Raw genomic sequence first — 17,405 nt, forward strand, 5'->3', positions numbered from 1 at the left:
CTTTTAATACCAACTTCCTATTATTTGGAATAAAGGATCTCTAAAATTTTATTTTATTTCTCATTTTTTAGGAGTCTAATTTAAGGAATGGATCTTTTGGCCATTGAATTTTCAATGATGTATTTAGTTCCAATAGCAACTCAATCCAACACCCTTTCTTAGACAAGAAGTGATTCCAAAGATCGAAGATTCCCCCATTTTCCCAGAAATAGGCTGAGATAGCGAAAGACTCTTTTTGCTATAGACAGTTAAAAATGGTGTTTGCCTCCTGTAACCCCCAAATTTGTTGGGGGCTATGAGTCACAGACCAGTTAATCTGTCACATTGGGTAGGCCCTTCTGGGATTAGACTCGCTCAGCACTAACCAGGCAGCACAGGTCAAGATGACAAAAGCTGCTTATGAATGGCACTTCTTATGACAAGCGTGACACATTTGAAACAGAAAAAGTCTTGGATTCCCAGCCATTTTCAGACTGGCCATCTGACCTGACCCAGAAATCATGCCCCACGGATGGTGGGAACCAAGAGAGAAAGAGCTCACTTGATCACAGGTCGAGTTCTCAAGGACATAAACAAGAGGAGAGGGAACCTCAACCAGTACCCCTGTTTATGACAGAACACAGAAATACAAAGACAAACAAAAATATTTCTTGGAAGAAAGAGATCAAACAATATAAATATTCATATAACAAAATGCCAAAAAGTACTCTAGAGTTGCTATACCCCAAGACTAGTCACACAGGCCCCTTTTACCCAGTAATAAAAACCTTGCAGAGGAGAGAAACAGTAATTTTTACCATCTACTCTACTGGACTGACCAAAAGAGAGAGCAGGACCATAGCTGGTAAGAAATTCTTACCCCTTTTGCTGGCTTCTTAAGTTCCTGGGTCTTTTTACTGAGGCTTCCAGAAGAACAGAAAGACTTTTGGTGATTTTGCCCAAGGCACCATAACTATGGAAGCCAAGGCCCTTGGTCCCCAAAAGGTTTGCTGAAAAATCACTGATATAAGGTAGATTGAGTAATAGGAGAAAATACATACGAATTTATTTAAAGTGTGCATGAGAGACTTCAGAATAAAGATCTTACCTCCCAATGAAGTGGAACATTGTATATACCATCTTGAGGCTACAGAAAGAATGGGGGCTTGGATCCTAAAAAAACATTATGGGAGGGGAGAGAAGAAGAATTCTATTGAAAGAATTACTAGGGAGAATGAATGGATCCAGGAAAAGATATTAACTTATAAGTAGTACTCTTCGGAATTTTAATAATTCTTGGAGACCATCATTATATGTGTAAAAGGATCTGCTCAGGTGCAGTTACATTCTTGGTCTTTTCTGCAATATGTAGTGAGATAACAAGGAGAGGAAGAAAAAACAATTATTCTGCTTGGTGGGTCTGGATCTTAGGCAGATAAAGGAGCCTTCATCTTCTGTGAGAGGGATGGTATGGAGGGAAGGTTGTCAGAGAGACCTTGAAACTTCTTCATTTCAGCATGTCTGTCATGAGCAGTGGAAGGTTAGAGATAACCAGTTCTACACATATTTATGTCTTTTGACAATGTCAGGCTTTTATTAACACTGTTTCAATCACAAAAGTCATGAGTTACAATGAGTTCTCACGGAGGTAACTCTCCTTAGTACTTCCCGTTCACTTAGTAGTCAGTACTGCAGACACAGGCTCAGGCCACTCCACAAGTCTGTCAATATTGCAAACCATACATAATAGTATACTTAATCATGTGTAAATGTTATAGATTAAACATTCCACAACAAAAAAAGTAATATTAAACATCAAAAGGAAAAAGAGGAGAAAGCATTAATGAACCGATCCAGGGGGGGCAAAGCAGTAAAAGGAGTCCTGGTTTGGGCCTGAAAGTCCCTGGATATTGCAAGGAATAGTCTTTGATATGGCAGAGCCTTTGGTGGCAGATGCTGAGTTCTTAGCACAAGTTACTGGAAGGTGGTGTCAGTTAAGATGGCCTATCTGAGCTGCTGAAGGCATGCTCCTTTATGGTTAAAGAGTCCTCTGGTGAGAACTGATTGTGGAAGAGTGTACTTGGTTTGTGTCCTTATCTGGTTAGATGCAGTCTTTATTTTTTTGATTATTAAGCAAAAACATCTTACCTTTGTGGTTAGATGCAGTCTTTATTTTTTTGTTTATTAAGCAAAATATCTTACCCTTGAAGGCAAAGTGTCCTATGAAATATAAAATGGAAACTTTTTCTAAAATGGAGTTAGTTACATCAAGGGTGCTCTCTAAACATAAAAATGGCATATTTTGGGGATATTGGTTTCTGAGCTCTGACAAACTCTTCCTAGTTTTTATGACCTCCTGCAAAGGGGAAGGACTGGGAGAAGGTCAGAGAGATCTGCAGTCTTCTCAAGTGTCAAGGTGACGTATTTTGGAGTAGTGTGTCCTGAACCCGCATCATTAATCAACGAAGATAAACCTAATTTCCAAAGTAAATTTATGACTAGAATAAATTGGTCCCTTTTCAATTCTTTGCCTTTCCTTTGTACAATTCAGATACAGTGTCCAGATGTTTATAGCAAAGTTAGTCAAATAAGAAAGAGGGAAAACCAAAGGGAACTGACAGAATACTTGAACAAGGCAACTGGAGAAAAATATGCTATTTTCAGTCATGAAATAATAACACCTGTAAATGACTCCCCATGTCTCAGATGATGGGTTAAGGCCTTCTATACTATTCATTCAACCCTTACAGCAGCCTCAAGAAGCCATGATTATTATTACTATTTTATGGATTAGAAAACAGCCTTAAAAGAGGTACATAATATATAATATATTGAATTTTGTTCAGAGTTTGTAAAGGTGAAGTCAGGACTAGAACCCAAGTCCCTCTGCCTGATTCTCCTGAAGTGACACTATGATAAGAAGCTACTCTGCACAAGGTCAAGAAACAAGGGCTAAATATTTAAAATATTTGGCATGTAGTGAGCTTATGTGTTTAGGTAGGGGTAAAAATAGTATCATTCTCATTTTCTCTTGATAAGGCTTTAGGTCATGGAAGCTTTAAATATAAATGCTTTGGGATTCAGTGGTACTGTATTTTCTCATTAAAAAAAGGATTGAATTTCAAGTCAAGGGATTTCTGGAAAGAGTCGTGCATGAGAGACAGCGGTAGTACTCTGGAGGTCCCGCCATATTGGGACCGGTCCTAATTGGCAGAAAGAAAGGGAAAGATTCATAATGAATATAATAACAGGGAGAGATGGAACAAAAAGGGCTCCATTCTCTTCTCTTTCTAATCAAGGGCCCTGATAAAAGACACACAGACACACAGCAAGAGCATTCTAAGATTGAATCATAGGATCAAACTTTATTTCCAAAGCTGCTATCTTTTAAAATGTAGGTTCAGAAAAACAAGCAACCAACAATCGAACAAATTCTCTCATCTTGGGCCAAATTTTGAGCCAAACTAAAACAGAATATTTTCTTTTCTTTTTTTTTTTTTTTTTTTTTTGAGATGGAGTCTCACTCTGTCACCCAGGCTGGAGTGCAATAGCATGATCTCGGTTCACTGCAACATCCGCCTCCCAGGTTCAAGCAATTCTCCTGCCTCATCCTCCCGAGTAGCTGGGATTACAGGTGCCCGCCACCATGCCTGGCTAATTTTTGTATTTTTAGTAGAGACGGGGTTTCACCGTGTTGGTCAGGCTGGTCTCGAACTCCTGACCTTGTGATCCATCTGCCTCAGCCTCCCAAAGTGCTGGGATTACAGGCGTGAGCCACTGATCCCGGCCCAGAATATTTTCTAGAAGCTTATTAAATGTTTGGCAACATTAAACAATCTCTTATTTGTTATAAAATTATTCTTAAGCTCTCATAGCTCCAATGATACTAATAGGTCTAAGTAAAGAGACAAATATGGGGAGAAATGTTAATGATGACTATTCAAATGGACTAATGTGAAACGCAAGGGTGGGAAAACTTCAATCACTCTTTTTTATATTATTACAGGTGCCCACTTTGATGACTTGTTGTACTAGCGCCTTTGATCTCCATCATAGAAAATGCTCTGCTCCATTTCAAAAGAGATTGTCATATACGCCATTTGCCATTCACTGTTCTTTGGATCAAACCAACAGCAGACCTCACAGATAGAATTCCACCGCTGGCCATTCACAAAGAGGTAAATTGTAGGTCTTTTGCATTACTTTTAAACATTTTTTTAAGCAGAGAGCAGTTTACAAAAAAAAAATCTGTTAACTAATATTGCCATCTGCTTTGATCTCTAATAAGGTTTTGAGTCTGGGCTTTTATCATAAGGGATTTTGCCAAAGTCCTTTCATTTTCGGCTATTTTAAGGAATAAACAATTAAGCTGGGGTAGACTATGCAGTAAGTGTTTCTGAATGTTAGCTTATGTCTTTGCTGCTGCTGCTGCTGCTGCTTCTAGTAACACTCCTAACTGCAATTCAAACCGTGATTTTTAGGTAAGGATGCGCTGCTGAGCCATGATTAACCAAAGGAGACTTTGAATTTTCCATGGGAATTTTCCTACTGGCAGATAATTTTCATCTTGTAGCCAGTAACATACCTATTTTTGAGAGAAAGAGAAGGCATTTTGCCATTCTGAGAAGCTGGATTAATGTAGCTGGTCCTTCTAAGGACTGAAGGTGTGGCTTGTTAGCACTATTTTAATCATCTGGAACTAAATTTAAAAAGGCAGTGCAGCAGAGTGGAAGAAACTGGGAATTGTAGTCAGAGGTCAAGGGACAAAAGCCAAAATTTGCCATTTAGTATTTAACCTTGGGTACGTCAATTCAAACTTCACAGCCTCTGTTTCTTTATCCTTTATCTGAGACTAATAATATGGGCTTATCTCAATGAACAGTTGATTTAAGACTTATGAAAATAGTTTGTAAGTGGTAAAGTCCTACATAGATATTGAATAAAATAATACCTGAGCCACAAGGCCCAGTTCTAGGAATGTGAGAGAATATTAATTATAAGGGGTTCAATAATGCAATATGGAAAAATGAAATACTCATTATATTAGTTTCTGTTGTTACATAACAAATTACCAAACTTTATGACTTAAAACAAGACACATTTATTATCTCACAGGTTCTGTAGGTAAGGGGTCTAGGTGTGGCTTAGCTGGGTCTTTTGGAAAGGATCCATCTAGAATCGAGGTGTCTGCCAGATTGAACAAAAAGGAAATTCTGCCATTTGCAACAACATGGATGAAACTTGAGGGCATTATGCTTAGTGAAATAAGTCAAGCAGAGAAAGAAAAATACTGTATGATCTCATTTATATGTGAAATCTAAAAAAGTCAAACTCAAAGAAATAAAAAGTAGAATGCTGGTTGCCGGGGGTGGGGGTGGGGAAATGAAGAGATATTGGTCACAGGGTACGAACTTTCAGATATGAGATAACTAAGTTCTACATCCCTGATGTATATCATGGTAACTATAGTTAATACTGTATCCTATACTTGAAATTTGCTAAAATTGTAGATCTTAAATGTTCTCGCTACACATACACACACACACACACACACACACACACACACACACACATGGTAACTATGTGAGGTGATGGATGTGTTATTTTGAATATATGTTCTCACCAAATCTCATGTTGAATTGTGATCCTCAGTGCTAGAGGTGTTTCGTACTGTCCTTACAATAGTGAGTGAGTTCTCATTTCTCATGAGATCGGTTGTTTGAAAGTGTGTGGCATCTTCCCCTACACATTGTCTCTCTTGTTCCTGCTCTGGCCATGAGATGTGCCTGTTTCAGCTTTGCCTTCAGCCTTGAGTAAAAGTTCCCGGAGGCCTCCCCAGAAGCTGAACAGATGCCAATGTCATTCTTGTAGAGCCTGCAGAACTGTGAGCAAATTAAACCTCTTCTATCTATAAATTATCAAGTCTCAGCTATTTCTTTTCTTTTTCTTTTTCTTTTTTTTTTTTAGATGGGGTCTCACTCTGTCTCTGATCTGGAGTGCATGGCACAATCTTGGCTCACTGCAACCTCTACCTTCCAGGTTCAAGTGAAACCTGCCTTACCCTCCCGAGTAGCTGGGATTACAGGTGCCCACCACCATACCTGGCTATTTTTTTTTTTTTTTTTTTTTTTGTATTTTTAGTAGAGATGGGGTTGCCAGGCTAATCTCGAACTCCTGACCTCAAGTAATGTGCTCACCTCGGCCCCCTAAAAGTATTGGGATTACAGGCATGTGCCACCATGCCCAGCCCTCAATTATTTCTTTACAGCAATGCAAGAATAGCCTAACACAGTTAATTAACTTAATTGTAGTAATCCTATCACAGTATCTCTATATATCCAATCATCACATTGTATATTTTAAATTTTTACAATTTAATTTGTCAACTACGTCTCCATAAAACCAAAAAAAAGCCCCACAATGAATTCCAAGAACAACAGCAAAGGCTCTTGGCCAGAGCTGGGTTCTCATCTGAAAGCTTGACTGGGGGATGGATCCACTACAAGACCCACTCAGGTTGTTGGCAGGATTCATCATTTTGTGGTTATAAACTGAGGTTTCTGGCTTTGTGCTGACTGTTAGCCAGGAGTTCCAAGAGGCTGCCCACAGTTCCTTGCCACGTGGCTCTCTCCCCAAACCTCTCACATCAAGGCAGGTCATTCCTTCAAAGCCAGCAAGAGAGAAAGTCTCCAGCATGAGCCTGCTAGCAGGGCAGCTTTATGTAACGCAATATAATCACAGGAGTGACATCAGCACCTTTATTATATGAATGACATAATCACAGTAGTGACAACCTATTACCTTTGCAATTTTATGGGTTAGAGGCTAGTCTCAGATCCTGCATACACTCAAGAGGAGCAGATTTCACAAAGGCATGGACACCTGGAAGCAGGGATCATGGGGGCTTCCTTAGAATCTGTGCACCACACTATTCATTATTAGGTATCAGAGTATTTTTATTCAGTTCGTTAAACACAGATTTTAGGTATCTACCACATCTCTGCAAAGTGTAAAATATACACAGCAGTCTATTTATCAGCCCAAACTGGATATCTGGCCAAGATTATTTTCCTCTAAAGCAAGATGAAGTTTCTTTTAGTTTCAATGAAGTTGGGTAGTCAGAGTGAGTGTTGTCCTCCGGGTGAGCTATCTTGGGATTGCTCTTCTGTATCTACTCTATCACTCTCCATCTTGCTCTGAACCCTGGAAGGCTGACCTGTACAGGCTCCATTAAGTCTTCTGAAATCCAGTTGTGTTCAGCCAGTGGGAGCCTACAATTGAAGAGAGAAGAGTAAGGTCACTTTGTCTAACCCCTAAGCCTCTCTCTGTGGGGTCAACTGAGGCTGCCTGTGTCCCTCTCCCGAACATTATCTTCTCTTTATGGCAGTTCCTCTACAGGAGTCTCTCCTGCCAGGATCCAGTAACATCTCTCTTCCTTTGTCATTTAGGCCTAGGGATAATAACAATTTCGGTATTACTAGCCCTAGGCTACCACTGTGTTGTAGTTTTTGCCTCTGTTTTTTGATTTCTCTGAACTCTTCCCATAATTTTGCTAGTAGTTTCTTTATTAAATCTTCCTCAAGTCCATTGAGTATGGCCTTTTTCTTTCCTTGCTGGGACACTGACAGATATGCCACCCAAAGAGTTAATGTTATACAAGCACAGCAGTTTGTTCATAAGGTATAATCAAAACATGGTTGTTGAATGAATGAGGAAAAGAATGACTCTTTACCAGTAAATGTGACCTTTTTCCCATTTGATAATTCAGTGTGTTTTGAGGGGCTTCCTTTGCTTTGCACAGTTCTGGTAACGAGAGCCAATGTGATGATCCGTATTTCTTGGAAATGCTTCCCACAGGTCTGGGATTATAAATATTGTTTATTCTGGAATGAATAAGAGCATTGGTTTTCTTCTTTCCCTCTTACTCTTAGCCAAAAGATGTGTATGGGGTCAAAAGCAGCAAGATGGGTACATTTGCAACAGGATCTCAGAGTTAATTTCTGAATTTAGTAATGTCTTAATATACATCTGTGGTAGAAAAAGCAACAATGCAGAAGCAAATTTTACAACACTGATGGAGAGTTACTGCAATGTGATGGAAAAAGATAAAATAAGTATGAATATTGGATAAAGCTAAGATTTTAAAAAATAGGCACTCTATCAGGAAAATCTAAGTAAAAACATGTGAGATTATGGAACAAACACTCAGGGAAGCATAAAGTGTTTGATTTTTTAAAGATAACCAAAAAGACATTTGGCTGGGTATCCAATGTTGAGTGTTGACAATTGGGAAAATATACGGGATTAAATCAATAATTTTGAAATCTTGGTATGGCTGGTTTATAGGACTATTTCATTGTATTCTGGTATCAATATTTGGTCACTGCTGTCTGATCCATAGGACATCATTGAGATGTCTCAACCATTTGTTTTAATCACACAGGCATGAGTTATCATGGCTTCCAATAGGAAATAAGCAGCTGTCAGACTTCTGGACTTTGTCTTCATTCCTTTCTCTTATTAGTTTTGACATTACAGACACAAGATATCCTGGATGGACCAAGGACTTTGGAGTATGAATACCATTCCTAGACATAGAGTCATTTTGTTTGTTTGTTTGCCAGCTCATGGGCCCCATAGAGTTCCTCTCTGTTAGTCTACTTCCTGTTCTACCGTAAAAGTAGGACACAGGATGTCATGCCTGAAAATCTACTCCTCTGAGTTTTATAAAGGTAAGAACCCAACTCAGATACTATTCATAGGGATCCTTAGTTTTAAGCTGTACTTTGTACACTTGGTTTTATTTGATTTTCAATGAAGAAAATGCATTTGCCTACTTACCTCCACCAGAACTCAATTAGTTACTTAGGACCTCCCAAAGTGCTGGGATTACAGGTGTAAGCCATCACACCTGACCGGAGTTTTTTTTTTCTTCAATGCACACTCTATAAACATAATCACCACTTTGTAGGAACTTCTATGATTGGTTAAGGAGAAAGGGCATGTTCAAAAATAAACCTGATGTTTGACAGGGACTGAAAAGGGAGGCCAGGATTATAATCCAAAGCCATAAAAATATTTTGTGTCTAGGAACCTATGGTAAGAAATGCAATAATAGTTAATATGTAATTTTTTCTCTGTGCCAGACGCAGGCCAAGTGCTTCTCATAGCTTAAAACAATGTTATTAAGCGGGTACTATTATTTACTACATTCTACAGACTACAAAAGAGTATCACAGACCTTAGTTAATTAATTCGGGATGGAATCAATATGCTAATTCAGGCTGCTGTCTGGTAGTGAATTCACTTCCTTTTAGATTTAATAAAGATGCTTGATGTATTCCTAAAAAAAGAAATCGTTTTTAACCAGTAACATCTAAGAAAACTTTATACAGTCCATATTTTTGGTCCTTACAATGTTTTTCAAATGTTTTTGGTCCCATGACCATCTGTATGAGAATCGCTCAAATGGATTTGTTAAAAATGTAGACTCTTGGGTCCTTCCTCTAACTTCTTCAATCAAAATTCTGAGATTGGGTAAGAAAATCTGAATTTTAAACAATCATTTTAGTTTATTCTAATGTACATCAAAGTGGAGCACACATTCTAAAGGGAAAGATTAGATTTCATTAGGTGACTAAGTTGGACAACAATTGTAGATGGACAGAATATAGACAAAGGTATGGCAGCTGAAAATATGCCATGCTGGGTATTTGAAAGCAAAAGTTTTGCTGGGGTATGGGGTGCATATAAGGAAGTAGCAAGATACAAGCCTTGAAAAAGTACGGGTCAACCTTCCTTGAGCCTTGAGTAAAGTTGTCAGAACTTTGACTTTCTAGACTTTATATGAATGGAACTATTTGGTGTTTGGGGGTAGGAAAATAACCTGTTAAAGTAGAATTTTGGCAAACTTGTCTTGTAGCCATTAAGATGGTTGGGATGTGGATGGATTGCCAAGTGCTGATATAATTAAGCCTCTTACTTAATGCCTGGATTAATTAATGTATATCACTTGATGATACTGAGTACACAGCAATGAAAATATTAAAGTAAAATACATTGTGGGAAAACAAAATACAATCAAACTGTGTATAGATATTTTCTGAGTATAGATGTTGAGAGAGGAGTCCAAAAGACAAGAGCTTGGGTATCTGAGTGTCTGGACCAATGGAGCATCATTTAGCAGGAAGAGATGAATCTGAAGGAGACACTGGTTTAATGCCAGGTGGTGGAGAATTCATTTTTACAAGTGTTTGTGGTACCAGCAAAACACTCGGTTCTTCAGGTCTTTAGTCAATTGGGAAATCAAGACTGAATTGAAGGTAAAATGCCACAGCCTGAGGCATAGGTTTGGATGTGCTGGTGTAACTAATGGAAGGAGATTACTGAAGATCAAGGAGCAAATGAAAACACTTAGAGAATGAGAGAAACAAATAACAGGGGAGCACCTGGGGAACTGATATTGTGGAGAAAAGATTGAGGAAAAACATGAACATTATTCTCAGTAAGAGCTGGATGAACTTATAGGCTGAAGTGACTCTGATATATCCTCATCTTAAATAGGGAAATACATACATAAACATCTTAAAATATTACCAGAGACCAGCATGATTTGTATTTCCAGAGAATTTGTGGTTAAAATTAAGATCAAAGAATTTCCTGCTATGGTGGTTATAAAGAAAGAAATGGACATTACGTGTCTTAATAATCACTCTTTAGATTACGGACCTATAGATCTTCAGAGTCTCTATTAAATAATAAATTAAGTAGCATTTGAAAAAACCTAGCAAGCAAAGCACACATCTCATTAAAGCTATTTGATTCCCCGAGTGCCAGTTATAGTATTCTCAACCTAAAGGGTTCTCATCACTTTATGACTGGTGACAAAAGCCTCTGCCTGAGTCAGGCACTACTTGAGAACAAGTATAAAACATTCAAAAAATAAAGTCTCGGCCGGGCGCAGTGGCTCACGCCTGCAATCCCAGCACTTTGGGAGGCTGAGGCAGGTGGATCACCTGAGGTCAGGAGTTCAAGACCAGCCTGACCAACATGACGAAGCCCCATCTCTACTAAAAGTACAAAAATTAGCTGGGCGTTGTGGTGCGTGCCTGTAATCCCAGCTACTCGGGAGGCTGAGGCAGAAGAATTGCTTGAACACAGGAGACAGAGGTTGCAGTGAGCCGATATCACGCCATTGCACTCCAGCCTGAGCAACAAGAGTGAAACTCCGTCTCAAAAAAAAAAAAAAAATCAAAAACGAAGTCTCATTTTCCTGCATCATGAAGATTCCTTCTCTGAAAATACCTTATTGCTGAGAACTTCCTTAAATGTGTTCTCAAGTTCAACCTGAAAGCAGAAAAAGTAAGGCAAAAGTGTTTGTGTGTGTGTGTGTGTGTAAAATATGTATTTATATGTACACATATATTCATACACATGTATGTATATATGCGTGTGTTCATATATATATGTTGATATAGATATACATGTATATATATACGTGTGTGTGTGTGTATATATATATCAAAAACAAAAGTGAGGCCAAATTGATAGAAATATCAGAAAAGTCAAGCTCAGATGGCTCCAGCTTTTAACAAGGAGGATTTAGCAAGATCTTTTTCATTAGAACCAGTTTCCTTTCACTGATGGTGCCTCTGGGCACACAAAAGCGTCCTACCATGCAATGGGGAGTTAGTGTATTTGTGCATGGGGGTAAGGTTGCCTTTGATAAATATAAAACCCCATCATTATCTCATTTTGGTATCTTCTGAGATTTTCCTAAACAGATGTCATGGAAAATTCATTAGGAAAGAACATAACTTGTTACAAAAGGAACCCACAGATTTTATCTTTCTCTTTTGCCTTAAAAGTTCAAAGTTTGGAGAAAACGACTTAATTGAGATAACTTTAATAAGAAAAAGAACAGAAGGGTAATTCATGTGGCACTGACTGGGTAGTATTAAATGAACTGTGTTGGATGGAAATTTTAATACCCTAAGTGCCCTGTGATAGTGTTTGGTGCTTTAAAACTATTCCATTTTCTTAAAGTCTTCATCCTTCTCATTTTGATTATTGCTGCTCTTCACGTATTAAGAAAATGCTGCTATGAACAGCATGGTAACTTTGAGTTTATTTTTCCAAATAATGGCCTGGCTTTTAAACCAACTACTTGCAGACTTGATACCAAAAAGGATGCAAATTTTAAAAATTTGAGACAGTTTACTCTAGAGCACAGGAAAATAAGAGAGATCTGACTGGATTGTTGGTGAGATAGGCAGATTGCTCACAGGGGCCAGAAGAGGGAAGAGGGCCAGAAGAGGGACTAAACCAAAGGAACCCAGACCTAAAACTATAAAAACCCTTGAAGAAAACCTAGGCAATATCATTCAGGACATAGGCATGGGCAAGGACTTCATGTCTAAAACACCAAAAGCAATGGCAACAAAAGCCAGAATTGACAAATGAGATCTAATTAAACTAAATAGTTTCTGCACAGCAAAAGAAACTACCATCAGAGTGAACAGGCAGCCTACAGAATGGGAGAAAATTTTTGGAATCTACTCATCTGACAAAGGGCTAATATCCAGAATCTACAAAGAACTCAAACAAATTTACAAGAAAAAAACAACCCCATCAAAAAGTAGACCGAAGGATATGAACAGCCACTTCTCAAAAGAAGACATTTATGCAGCCAACAGACACATGAAAAAATGCTTATCATCACTCACCATCAGAGAAATGCAAATCAAAACCACAATGAGATACCATCTCACACCAGTTAGAATGGCAATCATTAAAAAGTCAGGGAACAACAGGTGCTGGAGAGGATGTGGAGAAATAGGAACACTTTTACACTGTTGGTGGGACTGTAAACTAGTTTAACCATTGTGGAAGACAGTGTGGCGATTCCTCAAGGATCCAGAACTAGAAATACCATTTGACCCAGCCATCCCATCACTGGGTATATACCCAAAGGATTATAAATCATGCTGACATAAAGACACATGCACATATATGTTTATTGTGGCACTATTTACAATAGTAAAGACTTGGAACCAACCCAAATGTCCATCAATGATAGACTGGATTAAGAAAATGTGGCACATATACACCATGGAATACTATGCAGCCATAAAAAAGGATGAGTTCATGTCCATCAATGATAGACTGGATTAAGAAAATGTGGCACATATACACCATGGAATACTATGCAGCCATAAAAAAAGATGAGTTCATGTCCTTTGTAGAGACATGGATGAAGCTGGAAACCATCATTCTCACCAAATGTTTTTCAATTGTTGAATGGATAAACAAATCATGGGATATCCATGCAATTAAATTAATTGACTAAGCAACAGGGGTGAATCCCAAATGCTTTCTTCTAAGTGAAACAAAATAGACCCAAGAAGCTACATGTATACGAATGATTCAATTTATATGACATTCTGGAAATGGCAAAAAAATGATGAGGAAAGAGAACAGATCAATGGTTGCCTGGGATTTGGAATGGAGGACGAGTTGACTGACAAAGGAGAATGTGTGGGATTTTTGGAAGTGCTAAAACCATTGTGAATCAAATCCCATGGATCTGTAAACCACAGAGAGTGAATTTTACTATATGTAAATTTTTAAATAAAGAAAGATATATGAATAGAAACACCAAAGATTTCATCCACAATATTTCATTTTGTAACTGGAATTGAAATCCAGTAAAATAGCTACAACTAATGTTTACAATCATTTCTAAGAAAACTGAGGAGAAGTTGATGCTAGGAAGAGCAGAGGAATGCTAGGCTTCATTTATTTGCTTCCTTCCTTCCTTCCTTCCTTCCTTCCTTCCTTCCTTCCTTCCTTCCTTCCCTCCCTCCTTCCCTCCTTCCCTCCTTCCCTCCTTCCCTCCTTCCCTCCCTCCCTCTCTCTCTTTTCTTTTTTCTTTCTTTCTTTCTTTCTTTCTTTCTTTCTTTCTTTCTTTCTTTCTTTCTTTCTTTCTTTCTTTTTCTTTCTTTCTTTCTTTCTTTCTTCTTTCTTCTTTCTTTCTTTCTTCTTTCTTTCTCTCTTTTTCTTTCTCTCTCTCTCTCTTTCTTTCTTTCTCTCTCTCTCTCTCTCTTTCTTTCTTTTATTTTTTTGAGACAATGTCTCACTCTGTCACCCAGGCTGAGTGCAGTAGCACAGTCACAACTCACTGTAGTCTCAAACTCCCGGGTTTAGGTGATCCTCCTGGCTCTCAGCCTCCCAAAGTGCTGGGATTACAGGCATGAGCCACCTCGTCTGGCCTTGATTCTTCATTAAATATAGCTGCCTCACATAGAGTGCTTTTGGTGGGTATTTTTCTGTGTACTTCCACTGGTCTTTGGGTCATGTACCTACTTTCTGCTGCACATCCAGTAAGTACCTCTAGTTGCCTCATACTTCAACTTCATAATGATCAGTGGATCACCAAGTCTCAGGAGAACGGGGTTAGACCACTTGTTAACTCCATAAACACATATTTAATGTTTATCAGATTCCTAACACTTTTCTAGGCAGTTGGGATTCATCAGCTTAAATGCTTAGAATTCGCGCTCTCCCCAGCAGCTTTAATTTGGTATTTATAGCATTCAGTAGTTAAAAATCTTCGCCTTGGACTTGTTTACATACCAATTACTGCACACTTTCAAATTGGGCTGAATTTCAACTGGTAATTAAAGTTGATTTTGAAAGCATGAAAAGGCAGTGCTAAGAAATCCCAGTATCAACTGGGTGGCCTCAGGCATTTTCAGTTTTGTTGCTCAAGTGTGTAACTCAGAAGCACTTGGGACTCCACAAGTTGAAATTCTGGGAACTGCTTGAAGATTTCAGTTAGCTATAAAATTTTAGGTAACAAGCATTAATTTGTTTATTTGAAGATAATATATAGAAATGAGAAGTGCTGCTTGCTTGTTAGATCCTGGGGGGACACTAGGTAAGTACAGTCTATCTTTTAGGAACAGACTATTAATATGTAACAGATATGTTAACAATTATTTAGCCGGGCAAAATTACTCTGAGTGCATTGGAGTTAGGTATTCTCTACACTTTTGAGACAGGACTTAGGATGGCAAGAATCAATTTTTCCATCCTAGATGAGAGTCTGTGCAGGAATTCATTAAAAAAAAAAAATACTAAGGGGGTGTATTAAGGACATATTCAGTTCCTGTTGCTGCAGTAACAAATTACTACAAACTTAATGGATATGAAAAACCTAAACCTATAAACTTATATTTTTGTAGATCAGAAGTCTGAAGTGGGCTTCACTGAGCTAAAATCAAGGTGTTGGTGGTGCTGCATTCTTTTCTGGAGGCTATGGGAGTTCATCTGTCTTCTTGCCTTTTCAGTGGTTAGCAACCTTCTGCATTCCTTGGCTCATGACCCTCTTCCATATTCAAAGTCAGCAATGGCCAGCCAGTCGTCTTTCATCTCACATTACAGCACTCTGGTGCTGACTCCTCTGCCTTTCTTGTTAAGAACACTGTGATTATGGTGAACACACCTGGATAGTCCAGGATAATCAGCTCATCAACCACCTTGATTCCATCTGCTATCTTAATTTCCCTTTGTCATGTAATATAACATATTCCCCCATTCTGGAGATTAGGACATGACCATTATTGGGAATATATATATACACACACACACACATATATGTACATATATACATGCATATACATATATACATATATATACATGTACATGCATGCATACATATACACATGTGTACATATATACATATATGTACATACATATACATATGTGTGTGTGTATATATATAAGTATTTGAGACAGAGTTTCGCCCTTGTTGTCCAGGCTGGATCACTATGACATGATCTTGGCTCACTACAACCTCCGCCTCCCAACTTCAAGTGATCCTCCTGACTCAGCCTCCTGATTAGCTGGGATTACATGCGCCCGCCACCATGCCTGGCTAATTTTTTGTACTTTTAGTACAGATGGGGTTTCACCATGTTAGTCAGGCTGGTCTTGAACTCCTGACTTCAGGTGATCCACCCACCTCGGCCTCCCAAAGTGCTGGGATTACAAGCATGAGCCACTGCACCTGGTCAATTGGGAATATGTTATTCTGCCTCCAATTCATTAAGAATTTTCATTCTCTGGCAGGGCACGGTGGCTCACGCCTGTAATCCCAGCACTTTGGGAGGCCGAGGTGGGTGGATCACGAGGTCAGGAGATTGAGACCATCCTGGCTAACATGGTGAAACCCTGCCTCTATTAAAAATACAAAAAGTTAGTCAGGCGTGGTGGCTGGCACCTGTAGTCCCAGCTACTCGGGAGGCTGAGGTGGGAGAATGGAGTGAACCCAGGAGGTGGAGCTTGCAGTGAGCTGAGATCCGGCCACTGCACTCCAGCCCAGGCGACAGAGTAAGACTCTGTCTCAAAAAAAAAAAAAAAAAAAAAAAAAGAAAGAAAAAGAAAAGAAAGAAAAAAAAAAGAATTGTCATTCTCTCTGATAACCTACAGCATTGATTGATGTCTTAATCCTAATCCAAGAAAAAGTTGAAAATAATGTCTGGATGTTTACTGGCTTCATGAAGGTCTTTTATTTTATGCTGCATGGAATATGTTAAGACATTTCCCATGTAGGCCACCCTTTATAAAAGTAAGCAAGTCAGCGGACGACAGACTACAGATAACAACGTAAAGTTAGTTATCTATTCTCTCACCCTTCCCAGGCAGCTCATTCTACGTAACTCACCACCAAAAGATCATTGACCTTCAGTTCCGTTTTGTCTGAAATGATGGCATGTTAAGGAGTCTGTTCACAATTAGGACCACGTTCCAGTTTCTTTTTTTCAACACTAATAAAGTGGTCTTCCTTGCATCTCTCTTGCAAGAATTGCATAAAGCTCTTGCTTGAGATGAAACCTGGTTTTTGTAAGACTTCTGTGTTTGATACCTGATGAGATTTCCTGGTTTGAGGAAATTTTAACCAGATTTAGCTTTTTGATCTTCATTTTTCAAAATAGTGATTTAAAACAACACAAATGAGAACCATGAGTATCTCACTATTTTACTTTGTTGTGAGGAATTAAAAAAGGATGAATGTTTCTAAATAAAACACAAATTATTAAGTTTGATTTGGATTTCTTTTTCTCATCCTAAGGGAGTTCACTTGGGAGCCCTCAAACTGTATTGGAGTTTTTCAATTTTGTGACTTAAAAAAACGAAAGAAAAAAAAAAAAAAAAACAGCGAGTGATTTCATGCTTTAAAAGAAGATGAAAAATTGTTGTGAAATTAACTCAAGGCTTTTCAGACATCAAACAGTTTCGATTTTCTTTATTTCTGACCCCATAAATATTTTCATGTGCTAAGTGCACAAGCATCCAAAACATATAAATTAAAATAAACGTTCACTATTGAACAAAAAAGGAAAGGGCTTAGCAAAACATGATGC

General features: G+C 38.4%; 1 protein-coding gene across 1 annotated transcript in view; it reads left to right on the plus strand.

The window, feature by feature from the left end:
• The window catches only part of LOC105469070 (potassium inwardly rectifying channel subfamily J member 16), a 209,297-nt gene that overhangs the window by 65,092 nt on the left and 126,800 nt on the right, over positions 1–17,405 (plus strand). Inside the window, exon 4 of the mRNA XM_011719654.3 lies at positions 3,986–4,157. The gene's annotated coding sequence lies outside the window, so the exon portion shown is untranslated. The remainder of the gene's footprint in view (positions 1–3,985; positions 4,158–17,405) is intronic.

This window comes from Macaca nemestrina, chromosome 17 (genome assembly GCF_043159975.1).
Source record: "Macaca nemestrina isolate mMacNem1 chromosome 17, mMacNem.hap1, whole genome shotgun sequence".
NCBI lineage: Eukaryota > Metazoa > Chordata > Mammalia > Primates > Cercopithecidae > Macaca > Macaca nemestrina.